Raw genomic sequence first — 16,356 nt, 5'->3', positions numbered from 1 at the left:
CAAAAATCCTCCAGAACACGAAGAACAAATTGTCTTATTAATTTCTAAGTAAAAAGACTGTCATTGCATATTTTTGTGATATCGTAAATGTAAATGACTATTAAAAATAAAATTATGAATTTAATATGAATCAGGCAACTCCAAATTTCTTTGCTCACTAGATAAATGAAACTTTCCTTCTCTTCACACAATAAATTAAATTCTAAAGTATATGGAATTTTAAAAATATATTCACAGTTATTCTTTTGTGGACAGACTACACAATGAAATACATCATAAATGTCTTCTAACACTTCATTGAGAAAAAACTGAAAGTTGTAAATCAGATTGAAATTAGGAATGCTTCATTTCCATTTAGAGGCTGAAGAGGGATAAAAAGTTCAAAAAGGAAATGATTTTTTTATAGCTATATGAGATCAGAGACTCTGAGAGTCTGGGTTTCAAAACACTAAACACTAAAGCCATATTTTTGGAGCTAGCCTCACATTATAGCTCCTTATTATATGGCTTGCTCAAATACATATTAATGCACAATTAATTCTGAAAGAAACCACATGCTACAGATTGTATTTTATTAGGACAAGTCCAGCCAAATACTTTTTTTAACTCTATTTTTTTCAACCACATGTAAGTCCCTACTAAGTACAAAGCTTTGAGATTGAGCCTCTAGAAGGAAAAATAAAATTAAACACTTGGTCCTTGCCTGAGAAGCAGCATACCTTCTAAAGCAGAATTTCTCAAATTGTGGTACAATGACAGCCTGTATCAGCATGATGCAGGGTTTATTTAACATGCAGATTTCTGGGCCTCAGACTCAGAGGATTTCTAATTCAGTAGATCTAGGGTTAGCCTTGGAATATGCATATATAATAAGCCTGTGATTGTTATTGCACACTGAAGTTTGAGAACCATTGATCCAGGGATCAAAACATACGTTCTTTTTTTTTTTTCTTTTCCTTAGGGGAAAGCGCGAACACAAGCCCCTACTACCACAAATTACGCAGACAAGTTTCCCACATTTGGGGAAATCGCAGGAGTCAGCACATCCAGAGTACAATGGATGAGCCTTACCCTGGGAAAACCACCTTCATGATCATGATATTTCCCCTGCCAGGTAAGTATAAAACATACATTCTTAACTCATACAAGAGAGTGACTCAAGGGAACAAGTTATGCAAGTATTGAGTGAATTCTGATTATAGCTGTAGCCAACACCAAGGAATACCTTAGAGTGTAAACTTCTTTTACAGCATTTTCTAATTAGTGCCTATTGGTAGCAAATTTAATTTGTGTTTCTTAGAAAAAATCTGGATGGAGGGACCATTTGTCTTTTTCTGGGTGCTAAATTTTTTTTTTTTTGGCATTTTTTTTTTCCTGGTGAAAAACACCTAACATAAAATTTACAATCTTAACAATTTTTAAGTGCACAGTTTGGAAGTGTTAAGTATATTCACATTGTTGTGAAACAGATCTCCGGAACTTTTGTATTTGCAAAATTGAAACTCTGTACCCTTAAGACAACAACTCCTTCTTCCCACCCTCCTAAAGCCCCTGGTAACTGCCATGCTACTTTCTGTTCCTATGATGAAGGGACCATTTTTAAAACTTGATCTAATGACAAAGTGTCAAGTCTGAGAACAAAAAGAGCAAGGAGAGCTGAGTCCAAACATCAAAATCAGGGGTTAGATTTAAGAAATGAGATCATAAAGCAGAAAGAAGGAGCAAAGCAAAGACAGATGGATGTAGAAGCAGAGGCGCTTCAGGATGGAGCTGGTACAATCTGGCCATCTGGCGGTGGGTGTTGGGTGCCAGGGAGATGTGCTCTCTGAAGTCAGATATGAACTATCAGCCACTGTCAGATACCAGATAATCCTCCTCCATCTCTGATGAACAAATGACTATGATGAAAGTAGATGAGAAGAAGTTTAGAGGATGAAGACTGGGGATTATAAAGGATATTTACTACCTCCAAAATTTGCTGCAGACTTGGGAGATGGGCAAATCTGTGATAAAACCCACTGTGATAGTTTACTAGGACTGGTGTGGTTCAGGTGGGCCTTGAGACATTGTGAGGCTCTGCATTCTGGGCACAGATATCATTACAATTAAGTGTCAAAGGCACCATGCCAGATGCAGAGCCTTCAGAATTCCATACTGAAGGGCCATGGTTAATGCTTTGAATAGGCCGTGATCTTCCAACAGGGTTGGGGAGATAGCCTGAGGGAAGTCAAGAACTTCCCTATATGAATGTGGTCCCCAAGGCATTAAACTAATCAACCTGGAGGCCTAGACTTGCCTCCTACTGTGTATGCTGGGGAGGCTCTGAAGCTCATCCAAGCTCTAGGACAGGAAGCAGGGAAAAGTAGAAAGAGCCTGCACTTTGGAGCCAGACACACCTAACTTCAAATTCTACTGCTGCTTATCATCTGGATGACCTTTAAACCATCCAGATATCAATTTCCCTATCTATACCTCAAATTCTAACAATAACTAACTAGTGGACAAGAACACGGGTCAAATGCTGTGTAATGTGAAGATGCTCTCCTGGTGCAGAGGCACAACTTCTCTCGATGAAAGCATCCTGGTAAGAATTGAATGTGATTAAGTGTATGTGTATGTGTGTGTGTGTGTGTATATATATATTTTATATATATATATTATATATATATAGTAAATGCCATAAAAATACATTTTTGTCATCGTGCACACTCTTCCCCAATAAAAATTTAATTTGACAATGTAATAACCAAATATATGGATGATTATAAACATTATTCATTTTATAGATACATTAAAAAAAAGAATTCGATGTGGTAAATTTCCTGAGGTTGAGAATGAACAAAGCGGGCAGGGAGGTATATGGAAGCCTGAGAGGTCTGTGGCTTGCGCCGCTAGGTTATTGGGCTCCCTAAGTTATGACCTCATTTTCAAAACAGCATGGTGGCCCAAGTCATGGCACCAAGGGTAAGTGTCTTAAGTGGGCCATTATCTCCATGACATTCGTTAGCCTTCACACCCAGAGTCATCCCAAATAAGCATACAATATAAGTAAAACTAGAATTCTTGTTCTGCAAAAGCAGCTTAATGACAAACTCCCTAGCTCCGCCTCCCAATTCAACAGCTACTCCCAAGCCACACGTGGAAAATTTGATGCTTTTAGGTGCCTCTGATTCTACCATGACTTGAACCTGGAGGTGGGCACTGATTGCTCTGACCTCTGTGAATAGGACCTGACCAGTCTTATTTTCCCAGCAGCGGATGTGTGCTGCTGCAGTCCCCATATAGGATGTGGCATGTTGCAGCACAATGGATGGACAGATATGTGCCCACCTGGAGGTGGCAGCAGAGAGTGGTGACTGTAACCAGCTGCTATGGCTTACAGTCTGCTCCTGGAGCTGTGTAGGCTCAACAAGGAAACCAGCTTTTCAAATAGCAATCCCCATTCGTCTAGATTTGGACTTGGTGAGTTCCAAGAGCAGCTTGCAAAATGATGCCTAATGTATATTGTATATGGTCATAGAGTCAGACACATCTGGGAAAAAAAAACCTTTTTTGCCTTGTGGCTCTTTGTGTCTACTGCGAGGACCAGAACTGTCTTGAGACCAAAGTTGTGAGAGCACTTACTCAGTGTGTCCTCAGAATTACTGCCTGAACGTTGCAGAGTACTAATCCCAGTGGTCTTCAAGGCTGGTCCATCTCATGGCATCTCAACACCTCCACGTAGATGATCCTGGGCATCTCAAACTCATCATGTTTAAGACTGGATTCTATCTCCTTCAGTTTTCCCTGTGGAAAGTAGATAAGAAGCACTAACTTTTTTCAATGTAGCCACTAAAACCAGGAATATTGTGTCATCCCAGAATCTTCCCTTCTTCCTTCTCTCTTATGGGCTTCAAACTGTTTGGATAATTTATGTGGCGTATCAGTGAAAAAAGATGGAGTTTTATTGCCTAATTGGGAACAAAAATCAGTAAAAAGTAAATCTGGGAAAGACTTTTAATTCAGATGTCTCTCTTATAAGGGAATCCTGAGCATTGAGAAAATGAGAGTGGGGCTGGTAATTAGGATCATGGGGAGAGAATTCTGAAGAGCTCTATCTCTGATCTGCAGGAGAAGTTTGTGAACAAAGATGCTAAGAGTTGTTTGACTCCTGTTGCCTTATTCTGAAATGCAGAAGTCCTTGGGCAGGAAACCTTGTGGAGGGTATAGACTAAACCATCCTGTCATTGTCAGCCCCACAAGTGGCTGAGCAGCTGGAGCAGAAGGAATTTGTTTTATTGTATTGTTTTGTTTTTGTCTTAAAGAGATATCCTTCTTAATATTTATAGTAAAGTCTGGAATAAAGATGCTTAAAGTATGCAAACTTGAAAGAAGATGGCAACTATACTAGATTCTCAGAATCAATCTCAAAAGAGTTTGACAGGCTAGAGTAAAGGGACAAATGACGGAGAGTGAAATTAATAGGAGCAAAGGTAAAACTGCACTGAGGCCAAAAAAAAAAAAAAAAAACCGCTTTTTACAAGTTCAAAATGGGGAGACTTGGCTTAAGAGCCCATAATTTTCAAACTTGTTATTAATGTTACATTAGTCAAGGTACGCTAATTGCTATAATTACAATTTCCAAGCCTCAGTGGTTTTAAGATATCCTAGGGAGAAAAAAGTGCCAAGAGGACGGATAGTCCTGGCTCAATCAGTTGATTGCTTCTAGCAAGTCTTCAGACATTCCACTAACGTTTGCCCAGAAAGGGGATTTTCAGATAATATCTCATTTTAACCAAGTTAACAGTCATATCGAAAATATGACTTACAAAGATTTCTGCCAAATAGTAGCAGGTGAAAGAGACAACAGCAAAATGAACCTAAAGAAAATGGTAGAGCAAACCTTTCTACTCTTGAGTGCAAATCAGCCACATTATAGTAAAAAGAAGGAGGAGGAAGGGGAAGAGGGGAGGAGGAGGAGGAGGAAATTAAAACAGCAAGAAGTAGTTTCTCCAAATCAAAAATTACTGAGAAGGCCATTTAAAATATGGATTTACATCCACTTACATTAGTGGACTTATCCACTAATGATAAAATTCTCTTTAGTTGGCTAATTCTCTTTAGTTTTGAGATATTAACTAGTAATAAGAATTCTGGTGATTAGCACTACATTTAAAAGCTAAGCACCCAGAAGAGGAAGACAAATTTCAGCAGTTTTTCAGAGATATTTAAAGTTATGTGGAACAAATCCAGTTCTTGACAAATCTCATGAAACCTACTGATAATTGCTTAGAAGCCTCTTTTGAGGTTTTTATACTTTATAATGAAGGATCAAAAGTCACAAACCATTAGGGTCTCTACTTCATCCTGTCTCAGTAAAAAAAGGTTGAAATAATTATATAACAAAAGACTGACAAACTTAAAGACAATTCCTTTGTCAGCACATTTTTGGGGAAGCCACATAAAAAAACACTGCTAAAGAGATGAAGAAACAAATATTAGAACAGATTACTCAGTATTGGCCATGCATTTGGGTGAAAGAACAAATGTTTGTAACATGTCTCCATTTATGGTACTTGTTAGATGTATGGTACTATGTCAAGAATTACATTCCCAAAGAACTGGGTTTTAGGGAGGGCGAGTGAGGCATTTAAAAAATTTTTACTGAAAAATCCTACTGAAGAATATCCCAATGATAAATGATTTTGTAAATGAAAACAGTATTTTATGGTAAACTTGTTGAAGTGTAACCACTGAATTCAGAAGAATAAAAGATATTCCTGCAGAGGAATAAGAGGAAGGATTTCAGGAAAACTTGACAGGAACGTTCATCTCTGTGGTGTTCATCCAGTGTTTCATTCTTTGGGAAGCTAATGCAGTGAAGAAATTGGGCTTTAAGTGCACATGATACTACCTACTGTCACTGATGTGGTTAGTTTTAATGAAAACCTTTAATAAAGTAGAACTTCACAAGATTGTAAGGAGATAGAGAGTCTGTTGAGATTGAAAAGCCATTTTCTTCGTTTACCTAATATTGTTTCCTTCCCTTCCCTTCTGCAGGCATGGTTCCCAAGAACATTCCCTAATTCAATTCCTGTGTGATAGATCTGCTTCCCAGGAAACTCAGCTTGCAACAATGGCAGAGGTGGTCCTAGAAAAACAGGGGTGGTCCAAGATGCCCGTATGGGATTCCGAAGCTGCTACCCAGCCAGCCAGCTAGCAGTGAGGACTGTGATCATCAGAAGGAGGAGGGCTGCTGCTACATAATGGAACAGAGAAGAATGTGATGGGATCCTGGTGATCCGCTGGGGTGCCTCCTGACATTCCTTTGCTCATCTTGATGATAGATGGACAAACACAGCAGTCATGCTTAAGAAAGACATGGAGATCAGGAGCTCAGAGATGTCAGAAATGAAGATATGGGTCATACTGAAAGGTAAGCCATCTACTCAGCAATGATGGTGGCTGAGAATGAGGCAATCTAAAATGGGTAGTAGATAAATATCAGTTGTGGCTCCAAGTACTTGGGCTCTGATTGCTTATAGTCAGGGCCATATTTTATCCTACTAACCTTATCCATTTCCCCCAGGAAAAGAGTTCCGACAGGATCTTGGAGGAACTCTTCCCAGAATTTATATGGAGAAATGGATCTGAGTAGTGCAAATGGTGGACCATAGTAGAAACTGTGATGTGCTCTGTCCCCTTGAAGACTGAAGGACTTATTCACCCAGCTATTGAGGGCACTATTGGCTGACAGTCATCAGAAATTACTCTAGGCTGGAGAATTCTGTCTTGTGCAAAGTTATGCCTCCTTCCCCAGGGCAGCTCAGCTCCATTAACTAGTCAGTGTATAATACAAAGGCCTAAACCCCTCACCTTATCTCAGGACAACATTAAAGGGCATTATAGCTTCAGGGTCCCCAAAGGGTTGGCTGAGCCTTTGCTGATACTACATGACAGTGCAATTTTTAATTCTGTCCAATACTGACTACTTCTTTCTCTTCCTTTCTGCAATGTTGATCCCGAGAGTGCTTCCTATAAAAATTCCTGCACACTAATCTCCATCCCAGATGCTTCCTGGGAAACCCACCCTTCAACAAGAACATTATTGGGACACCTGATGAAATTTGAATATGGACTCTTGATTAGATAATGGATTATACCAACATTAAACTTCCAGATTTTTCACCATGTATTGCATTTATATAAGACAATGTTTTTGTTCTTAGGAAACATACTGAAGTAAATAAGGATACAAGCACGTGATATCTACAACTTAGTCTCAAATGATTTGGAAAAAATTGTACATGGAGAGACAGAGGATCAGAGAGAAAGAAGAAAATAGTGCAAGTGTGAACAATTTGCAAATCTTGGTAAAGAGTATGGGAGTTACTTACACACTTCTTGAAACTTTTCCGTAAGTTTGAATTTATATCAAAATAAAAAGTTTACTAAAGTAAAATAACCAGACCCCTCTCTCATCCCATTCTCAGAGATTCTGATTCCCTTGGGCACTAATATACTGCCAACACTCAGTGCTAGTCTGAAGGTGTTCAATAAATATTTGTAGAATAAGTGAATGAGTACCCTTGGAAGTTAAAATAATGATGATAAAAATGATAATGATCTCCATTTTGGATATGGAGACTTTTTTATTGAAGTATAGTTGATTTGCCATGTTATGTTAGTTTCTGCTATACAGCATAGTGATTCAGTTATATATATGTGTATATATATGTATATAATTCTTTTTTACATTTCTTATCATTATAGGTTATAAGGTATTGAATATAGTTCCCTGCACTAAATAGTAGGACCTTGTCGTTTACCTATTTTATATACAGTAGTTAGTATTGGCAAATTCCAGATTCTTAATTTATCCTTCTCCCTCTTCCCACTCTGGTAACCATGTTTGTTTTCTATGTCTATGGGTTTGTTTCTGTCTTATAAATAAGTTCATTTGTGCCAACTTTTTAGATTCCACATATAAGTAGTATCATATTTTTCTTTCTCTTTCTGGTTACTTCACTTAGAATGACAATCTCCAGGTTCATCCATGTTGCTGCAAATGGCATTATTTTATTCTTTCTTATGTCTGAGTAGTATTCCATTGTACAAATACACCACAGCTTCTTTATCCAGTCATCTGTTGATGGGCATTTAGGTTGCTTCCGTGGCTTGGCTATTGTAAATAGTGCTGCTGTGAACACAGGGGTTCATGTATCTTCTCGAATTAAGATTTTCCTCTGGATATATGCCCAAGAGTGGGATTGCTGGATCATATGATAAGTCTATTTTTAGTCTTTTGAGGAATCTCCATACTGTTTTCCATAGTGGCTGCACCAAACTGCATTCCCACCAACAGTGTAGGAGGGTTCCCTTTTCTCTACTTGGATATGGAGACTTTTGAGTGCCTATGAGTCTTCTTTTGAAAGTCTGCTCTAGGGATTGTATAACCTTTCGTTCAATTCTGAAGGTAACCAGTGAAAAGATAACTCCTGTGTCCTTTTTTGAGACCATTATTCTCTCTCATATTTAGAAGTCTGAAGTCCCCATGAGACCTTGTGTAATCAATAGCTCATCACTTTGGACCTAATTTGATTTTAAAATGGCATAGTGACTGAGTATTACCCTTAACTAATGGAAAAGTTGCCTGACTTTTGTGGTCCTACAAATTTCTCTATCCTGTTTTGACTGCAATACACACAATTATCTTTACTTTTTTATTTTTTATTTTTAAATTTTCGAACTTTAGCCTAACACATCATAGGCATATCACATTAAAAGTGTTCTGGTAAAAGCTAACTCTAAAAGGATGGCATTTTTTAGTTGGACAAGGAGGACTAGCTAATGAGTAGAAAAAATAAGAAAAAGGGGAAATTCAAGGATTGTTACTGCCATCCAGTGGTGGTACTCTCAGACAAACATGATACAAAGCCCATCATTAATCTCTGTTTGCCACTGCAAAGTCCCAAATGCCATTCATTCAAGCTTAGGGACCAAACTGCCATTCTAACTTGGCATGAAATTTGTATTATGTTTCCCTGATCTTAAAGTAATGACTTCAGTTGGTCCCATTGTATGCTGAGGCAGATCATAGGCATCCATAGCAACCAGTTTACTCCAGGAGTACACTCAATGTGGGGAGAATCTGGTCCATGAAAGCCCTTGTCTTGATGACACCAAACTCCTGCCCTGTTCTCCCCGGTTCACCCTGTTTACAGATCCCTATGGAGAGGGAACAGCACTGATTCACCTTTCAGTCCCTACTGGACATTTCCAAGTCATTTTTCACCTGCGCTCTTACAACTATGAGCTCCTACATTGACTGTTTAGAGCCCATGGAAATTAGAAAAGGAATTAGTCAAAGCTCAACTCATTGATTTTAACTCAGCAAGAACCTTTGCCTACTGAATAAAAAGAAAAGAAAAGAAAATTTAGATTTAGAATAAAAGAAAAAAATTGGCCCAAGCATATCATGTAAATTTTATACAAAGCATATTTTTGGCCTTGGCAAACACCATCCAGTTTACAGTTTAATGTTTCCTACTTTTAAAACTCACATATAGTGTTCTCTGTGCACTAATGATGTGGCCTGTTAACCAAAGTTTGACCTTTCTGGGCTGTAAATCCAAGCCCACCCACCAGCTTGTCCAAAGTCATAATCTCTGGCAGTGATGTCATTCCTTGACACTAAAAACAAACACCACCCAGATCTGTTTCCTTTCTCCTGCAGGTTTGAAGTCCATTGTAGAGGTGCCAAAGGGTAGGGGCTCAGGAGACCACAGGGCTTTGCTTGTGCCCACTGGTTTGAGCGGCTGGCTTCTAGGGACTGGCCCAGATCAAAAAAAAAAAAAAAGAAAAAGAAAAAGAAAACCAAACCCAAAAACAAAAACACCAAAAACCACCTCCAGAGAATGCTGTGCAAGCTCTGCTTATGTAATTCATGAGAGTGTGAAGACCAGAGCAAACAGTTGCCATCCAATAAAAGGTCAATATATATATTGTATTTACTGGCAGCTAAGATATGCCAGTTTCACAAGGAAATTTGGTGGGGGTAGTGGGGAATGTGGAGGGAAAAAATGAAATAGTTTTCATCTCACTGGTTTTAAAGAGAGTTTTACATGGTTCTGTAGATGAAGTTTACTGTATACAGAAGTTCAGATGAAAATCCTCAATTTTAATTATGCAAGAATATTTTACCAACCCTGAAAAATGTATAAATTCACACAGTTAAAAATAAATATATTAGTGTTACTGACTTTTGGTATTGAGTAGGCTACAAAAGAAAACAAATTTACTGGTAAACGAAATCCCATATCCCACATGGACTACTGTATAAACAGATATCAATATAGTCTTCCAACAAATACTGGAAATCAGAAATTCCAGATCACAACATGAAATAATTTTGAATGAATTTTTATAAAAACAAATACAAATCAACTAGCAAAACAGAATTCATAGGAACAATTTCCTATGCAGTAGCCAAAGGAGTCAGTAAAAACTTGGTGCAAAACACACAGCAAGAAAATAAATGTGAAAGAATGCCAAGTTCTCACGCTCATACATGTAGTAAAAGGAAATACTTCACTGCATATTAGTGCAGTCGTCCCTTGGTATCCCCCAGGGATTGGTTCCAGGACCCCTGCAGATGCTTGAGTGCCTTATATAAAGTGACATAGGACCATTGGCCCTCTGTACCTGTGGGTTCCATATCATGAAGACAGAGAACTGACTGTATACAGTAAACAACAGAAAAAAAATTAATGGATTCTAGTGCAAACACTTGACCCTAACATTATAGCAATGCCTCTCTTGGCTCTTAGGTGGACAATATCCACCTTGCTCTGATGTTGGTGTCGCTATGCTTTTTCACTAGGAGATCTCATTATCGCTATTTTCTTCCTGTTTGCTACTCCTCCCTTCCTTACTGCCTCTCTCCTTTGTTGGCCCCTTCCATCTTTAATATGGGTACACTGGGTAGGTGGGACTGAGGATGTATGCTGCCAGAGCAGATAAAGGATCTCTGTGCTGCCTAGGTGCTAGGGCACTGCATTTGGCTGTTGAACTGAATGCTTCCTAGACAAGCCTCTCTGGAAATACAACATACTCAAGGTTTTAATTTTGCACCAAGTCATGTACTGTTTAAGAGAAGTCAAGTTATAATTTCCAGTAATTAGCTAACTTGGTTGACTGCTGAAAGGGAGAATAATAAAAGATTTTATTATCTCAATCAATCAATGAAAATTTTTATAATCCTATATTGGCCTAGGTTTCTTGGATGACCCACTGAGCATTTCTCCCAAAGGCCAGTTCAGGCATGTGTCAGACTTTATAACTTTATTCTTGAGTTGCATCAGGTTTCTGTAGGCAGCAAAACCGAAAGGAATATTTTCTTCAGCTGCAAAATGATTCATTAAAATTCAACATTTATATTCATATTAAGCCCTGTAGAGAATTAGGAATAGGGAAGAACATCCTTCACCAGATAAAAGGCATACATAAAAACACTTAAGCATGCATCACATTAAATTGGGCGACAGCAAAAAGATTTTCTTTCAAATCAGGATGCCTGCTTTCACCACCCTACAATTCAGTATTGTACTGGATGGAGGTCTTAACTAGTTCAGTAGATAAGAACCATCTGTCTTTTCTCTCAATTTTTCAATAAACATAAAACTGCTCAAAAATAAAGTCTACTAATTAAAAAAAAACAAAAAAACAAAGGTGAATGTATTCCTGAAGAAAAAGGTGGAGGAATTGACCTTATCAAAAATGAAGGCTTTAAGAAAACGTTACAATAATTGAAAACACTGTGGTAAAGATGCAGAGATAAACTAAAAGTGATGGAATTAAACAGAGAGCTCAGAAACAGAGTCATGCATAGTGGAAACCTGATCTAAATCAGAGTTGTCCCTGCAGATCAGTGGGGGAAGGATGACTACTATGTAAAATGATCGCTTCCACCCACAGGAATAGACCCTGCAGTAATGCTTCCTAATGTTTCTCACATGATGGCAAAAAGCCCATTTCACAGTTATTTTATTTGGCACACTGGGATAAGAGGGAGGGAATTTGAGGCCCCCATGTAAGTTTGATGGGAAAATAATTAATTAAAAAATTTTTACATTATACATTTTAAGAAAGATAAAATATGAAGTAGCAGGTATAATATAAAGTATTACGGCATTTTCCTAACCCTTCCTAATAAAATGGTTTTTTTTTTTTAAGTTTTAGTGAGAAGTTTGAGTATAGCTGCAAAACTTTTTGTATTTTATCTTTTAAATAATCACTTGCAGTACCTGATCTAGATTTTTACCTTCATCTCTCAGATTCTTTATTTTTCTTTTTGGCGGCAGGGGGGTGTTAATTAGGTTTATTTATTTTTAGAGGAGGTACCAGGAATTGAACCCAGGACCTTGTGCTTGCTAAGCATGCACTCTACTGCTTGAGCTATATTCACCCAACCTTGATCTCTCAGATTCTTAACAGTCAACTTCAGTGAAAAATTTGCATGAATAGATAGCTAGAAATGTTTAAATTTTCTAAAAATTATTCAGAAGCTTAAGACATTTAAACTTGTATTGAAAGACGCTTCCTTTTTCACACTGGCAAATGTAAAGTTGAAATTTCTTGTCATGATGCCAGTGGATTTAGAATCTAATTGATCCTTTTCACATCAAACTCCAATGTACAGAATGCCCGTGTCCTGGTAGAGCAGTCACCACCTGTTCTTACACATGTATGAAACACAGAAACACCCAGCTTTCCAGAGATTTTTCCTGAGATAGGTTAAGCCATCCTAAAGTAGTGAATCCTTTATATGACCACACTTACCAGGATTAAGAAATCAGGCTGGGGAAGAAAAGCCATTTTGATAAAAGGAAATCAAAGAATCAGACAATTTTTGACATAGTAGGGACCTCAGAGCTCACTGTACTGATGAAACAACAAAGTTACAGAGACACAGAGTCTTGTTCAAGGTCTTATATCTGGCTGTGGAAGAGCCAGAAATTAGGACCCCGGTAGGTATTCTAAGATTGCCAGTGCTCTAAGGAAGGACAGGTGTGGTGGCTGTGATGTTGCTTTTCTTTTTTCCAGTGAAATTTAAGACCCATGCAATTCCAGTATTTCATCTTCTCCCCAGGGCTTCTACCCCACCCCACTCCCATCCCCGCAGCTAAGCAGGATCAACTGGTTCCTCCTTGTTCCCGAAACACTGAATTCTAGCTTCTCCTGGATTACTTACCTGGTTGTGATATGGTTAGTTGGGCTCCCATCAGCTTCTGAACTAGCTGTGGGCTCAAACACTACAAGTTATTCATCTCCATATTCCCAGAATCAAGCACAATGCCTGGTAAAATAAGTATTTAATGCATGTTTATTGGATAAGTGAAATAGCCTTTGACCTTTAAAATCTTAGTGGAGGCTGATTAGTGCCTATCCAGTTCTTCTACGCAGGAAAATTCTATACAAATCATTTCCCCCTTTTCAACTGCCTTCCCTCTGCTACCTACCGACCAGCGGGAGTGGTGTGCACCTTGGTGAGCACCCCCCCTCCCCCGCCTTCTCCCAGGATCCCACTTGGTAGGAACTTCTTGGTCTCAAAGGGGCTGAAATGAATCCAGCCGGGCGTGTTTCCTAGTGGCTGCCCCTTGCTATTTCTGTAGGAAGGTCTCATTTTCCTTCTTGCTTTTGCTCTTTGGGCTTCCCAGGTGGGAGAGGAAGGGCCTGTTTTCTCTTCCAAGAGCGGGACATTCCACCTGGGGCTCAGGAGCAACGTGACATCCTGTTGTATGTGCCTTAGGAGGCTCTGGGATTATTATAGCTCAGAATAACCTGTAGTGAACTATTTAAGCCACAAGGAAAGGAACCAGCCGGGATCACCCCTGTGGAGAGGAACAGGAGTTTGCTTAGGAAGAACAGAAAAAGTTTTCACCGTTTAAGGACATTTGAGTTGGGGGATGGGCTGAAAAGTCAAGATGCCTAAACGCTGAAAGGGTACTTTTAAAAAAATCTTAGAAAGTAGGAAAACTTTCTTACTTTGGCCAATAATCCTCACAGAAGAGATTCCCTTTGCCTCTCTGAAGGCATCCCCTACTGCTCCTTCCACTGCAGTCACACTGGCCTAACGGTTCTAAAGTTCCCTGGACATCCCCACCTCAGCTTCTCTGTATTTCCTCTAAAACAGAGGAATTCCTTTCACAAGATATCTGCAGGCCTTTCATGCCCTTACTTCACGGAGGCCTTTGCTCAAATATAATCCCAGGAGATGCCTTCCCTGATGTTCTGTGAAATAGCCTCCCTCCATCCCCTTCCGTCTACCTTCAGAGTTTTTACTAACATGACATAATACTTGGTGTTACTGTCCCCTCACTAGAATGGAAGTTCCATGAAGACAGGAGTGTTGTTTATAAGATCACTGCTAGATCCGAGCCCTGCTATGCTGCCCAGCACAGAGCAGTGTTCAGTAAATCTTTATTGAATTAAGGAAGGAAGGAAGGAATGGGATGAGATATATTACTTGAGCCTGATATTCTGCTTCAGCCTCTGTGACCTGGGACTCATTAATGCTAAGTAACGAGGAGTCTGATAAAAGTCTTGCTCTAAGAGATTCTGCAGGAGAATCTCCTCTATACCCATTTTCCTCTCCTGTTGTAAACTGAGATGTGTATTTTCTTCCTAAGCAAGAGTATGCAAGACGGTGGCAGATTCAGGCATGGTGGATGGGACTATGGGCTGAGAACTTGGCTGGTGCTCTGGGTATTTTTTGTTGTGGAATCCTGGGCCTTTCCTTAACCTCTCCAAGCCACAGTTCCTCATCTATAACGTGGGGATGGAGTAAGGTTCTCATGAAAATTAGATGGCAGGCCTGACATAGAACAAGGGGTCAATATGTAGTAGGCTTAATGTTTGGGAAAGGAGACCAGAAAGAGATGGCATAGAAAGGAACAGTGAATGCAGGTGTGGTGGAAATCACCTTGCTGGGAGTGAGGCCAATAAGATCAATATGTAAAACACAATCGTATTTCTGTGCAGGAGCAATAAGTAAACTGAAATAGAAATTAAACTATTCCACTTACAGTAGCATCAAAAAGAATAAAATACATAGGAATCAATTTAACAAAGTAATGTACAGTTCATATTCTGAAAACTACATAAAACTGTTGAACGAAATTAAAGAAGATTTAAATAAATGAAAATATTTCCCATGTTCATGGTTTGGAAGACTTAATATCATTAAGATGGCATTGCTCTCCAAACTGATCTACAAATCAGTGCAATCCCTATCAAAATCCATCTGTGTCTCAAGATCCTGTTCAGGATAGGAGAGCAAATCTTTGGTTAAACTGGAGATTACTGCAGGTCATTGTGGCCAATTTTTCCAAGAGAGGAGCTAAGAAAATCTTAAACATAAGAGACTTTCTTAAAGGGGAATGATTTGAAAAATAGCTAAGCCTGTCCTCAAAGGTGTGGCTTCCCTGTTCTCTAATTAATACATTTCCCCTTCCACTCCACCTAATCCAATCAGTTTGAACCGACAGAGCCCTTCCTGCCTTATATAAGGATACTTTGAGCCTGGTGCCTTCTGGATGCCGCCAGGAGAATGAAACAAAAGTATCACCAGGAGAGCCTTGTAACAAAAACAGGCTGGTTTGAGAGTTACAAGACCCGGCTTTAAATTCCTATATATGCAGTCTTGGCCAACTCAACTTCGTTAATCTTATTTCCCTCATTTATAAGAAAGGATCATTCAGTGGTGCACTGGTAAATGTTTAACAATCAGCCCTCCACGCGCCTGTTTCTGTGGTGTCAATACTCTCACCATGGCCAATTTCCAGCCACCAGTGAGTCGGGAATAGATACGCACAATTAGCTCTCATGAACTGGTAACAGCCAGTTCCAGCAACACCTCTTAATACTTAGGTTACAGGGTTATGACGATTATATGTGAAATATATGGAAAATAATTAGGAGAGTGCTCTAGTAGACCATCAGTAAATAAGAACCCTATCGGATGAGGTGCTCAGAAAGGAGGCATTTATTTTCGGCCTACTTGGAGGGGTGAAGCTTAGGCTAGTTAAAAGAGGGAAAGCTGGTGGGTTGGGGAATGGAAACAGGAAAAGGAGAACAGAACTGAGCTCTTATCTCGGTATCTATGCCTGGGAGGGTATTGCGGGTAGGAGCCTCCTGAAAGAAGTCCCATGATCTCTGGAGCCTAGGAGGCACCTGTTGCCCCCCAAACAGATGGCTGTTTACGGCAGCGGTTCTTAAACTATATCACGCATCAGGATTTTCTGGAGGGCTTGTTAGATTGCTGGGCTGCAACCCCAGTGTGTCTGATCCACAGGTCTGGGGTGGAACTGAGAATTT

General features: G+C 39.3%; 1 non-coding gene across 1 annotated transcript; it reads right to left on the bottom strand.

Moving 5' to 3' along the window:
• Window positions 1-958: 958 nt before the first annotated feature.
• LOC116669096 lies at window positions 959-1,122 on the bottom strand. The gene has a single exon (XR_004326481.1). It is a non-coding gene; the product is annotated as a U1 spliceosomal RNA (small nuclear RNA).
• Window positions 1,123-16,356: the final 15,234 nt, after the last annotated feature.

Source organism: Camelus ferus, chromosome 15 (assembly GCF_009834535.1).
Source record: "Camelus ferus isolate YT-003-E chromosome 15, BCGSAC_Cfer_1.0, whole genome shotgun sequence".
In the NCBI taxonomy this organism is placed as follows: Eukaryota; Metazoa; Chordata; class Mammalia; order Artiodactyla; family Camelidae; genus Camelus; species Camelus ferus.
The sequence above is the reverse complement of the archived record's forward strand: the minus strand, read 5'-3'. Positions and strand labels throughout refer to the sequence as shown.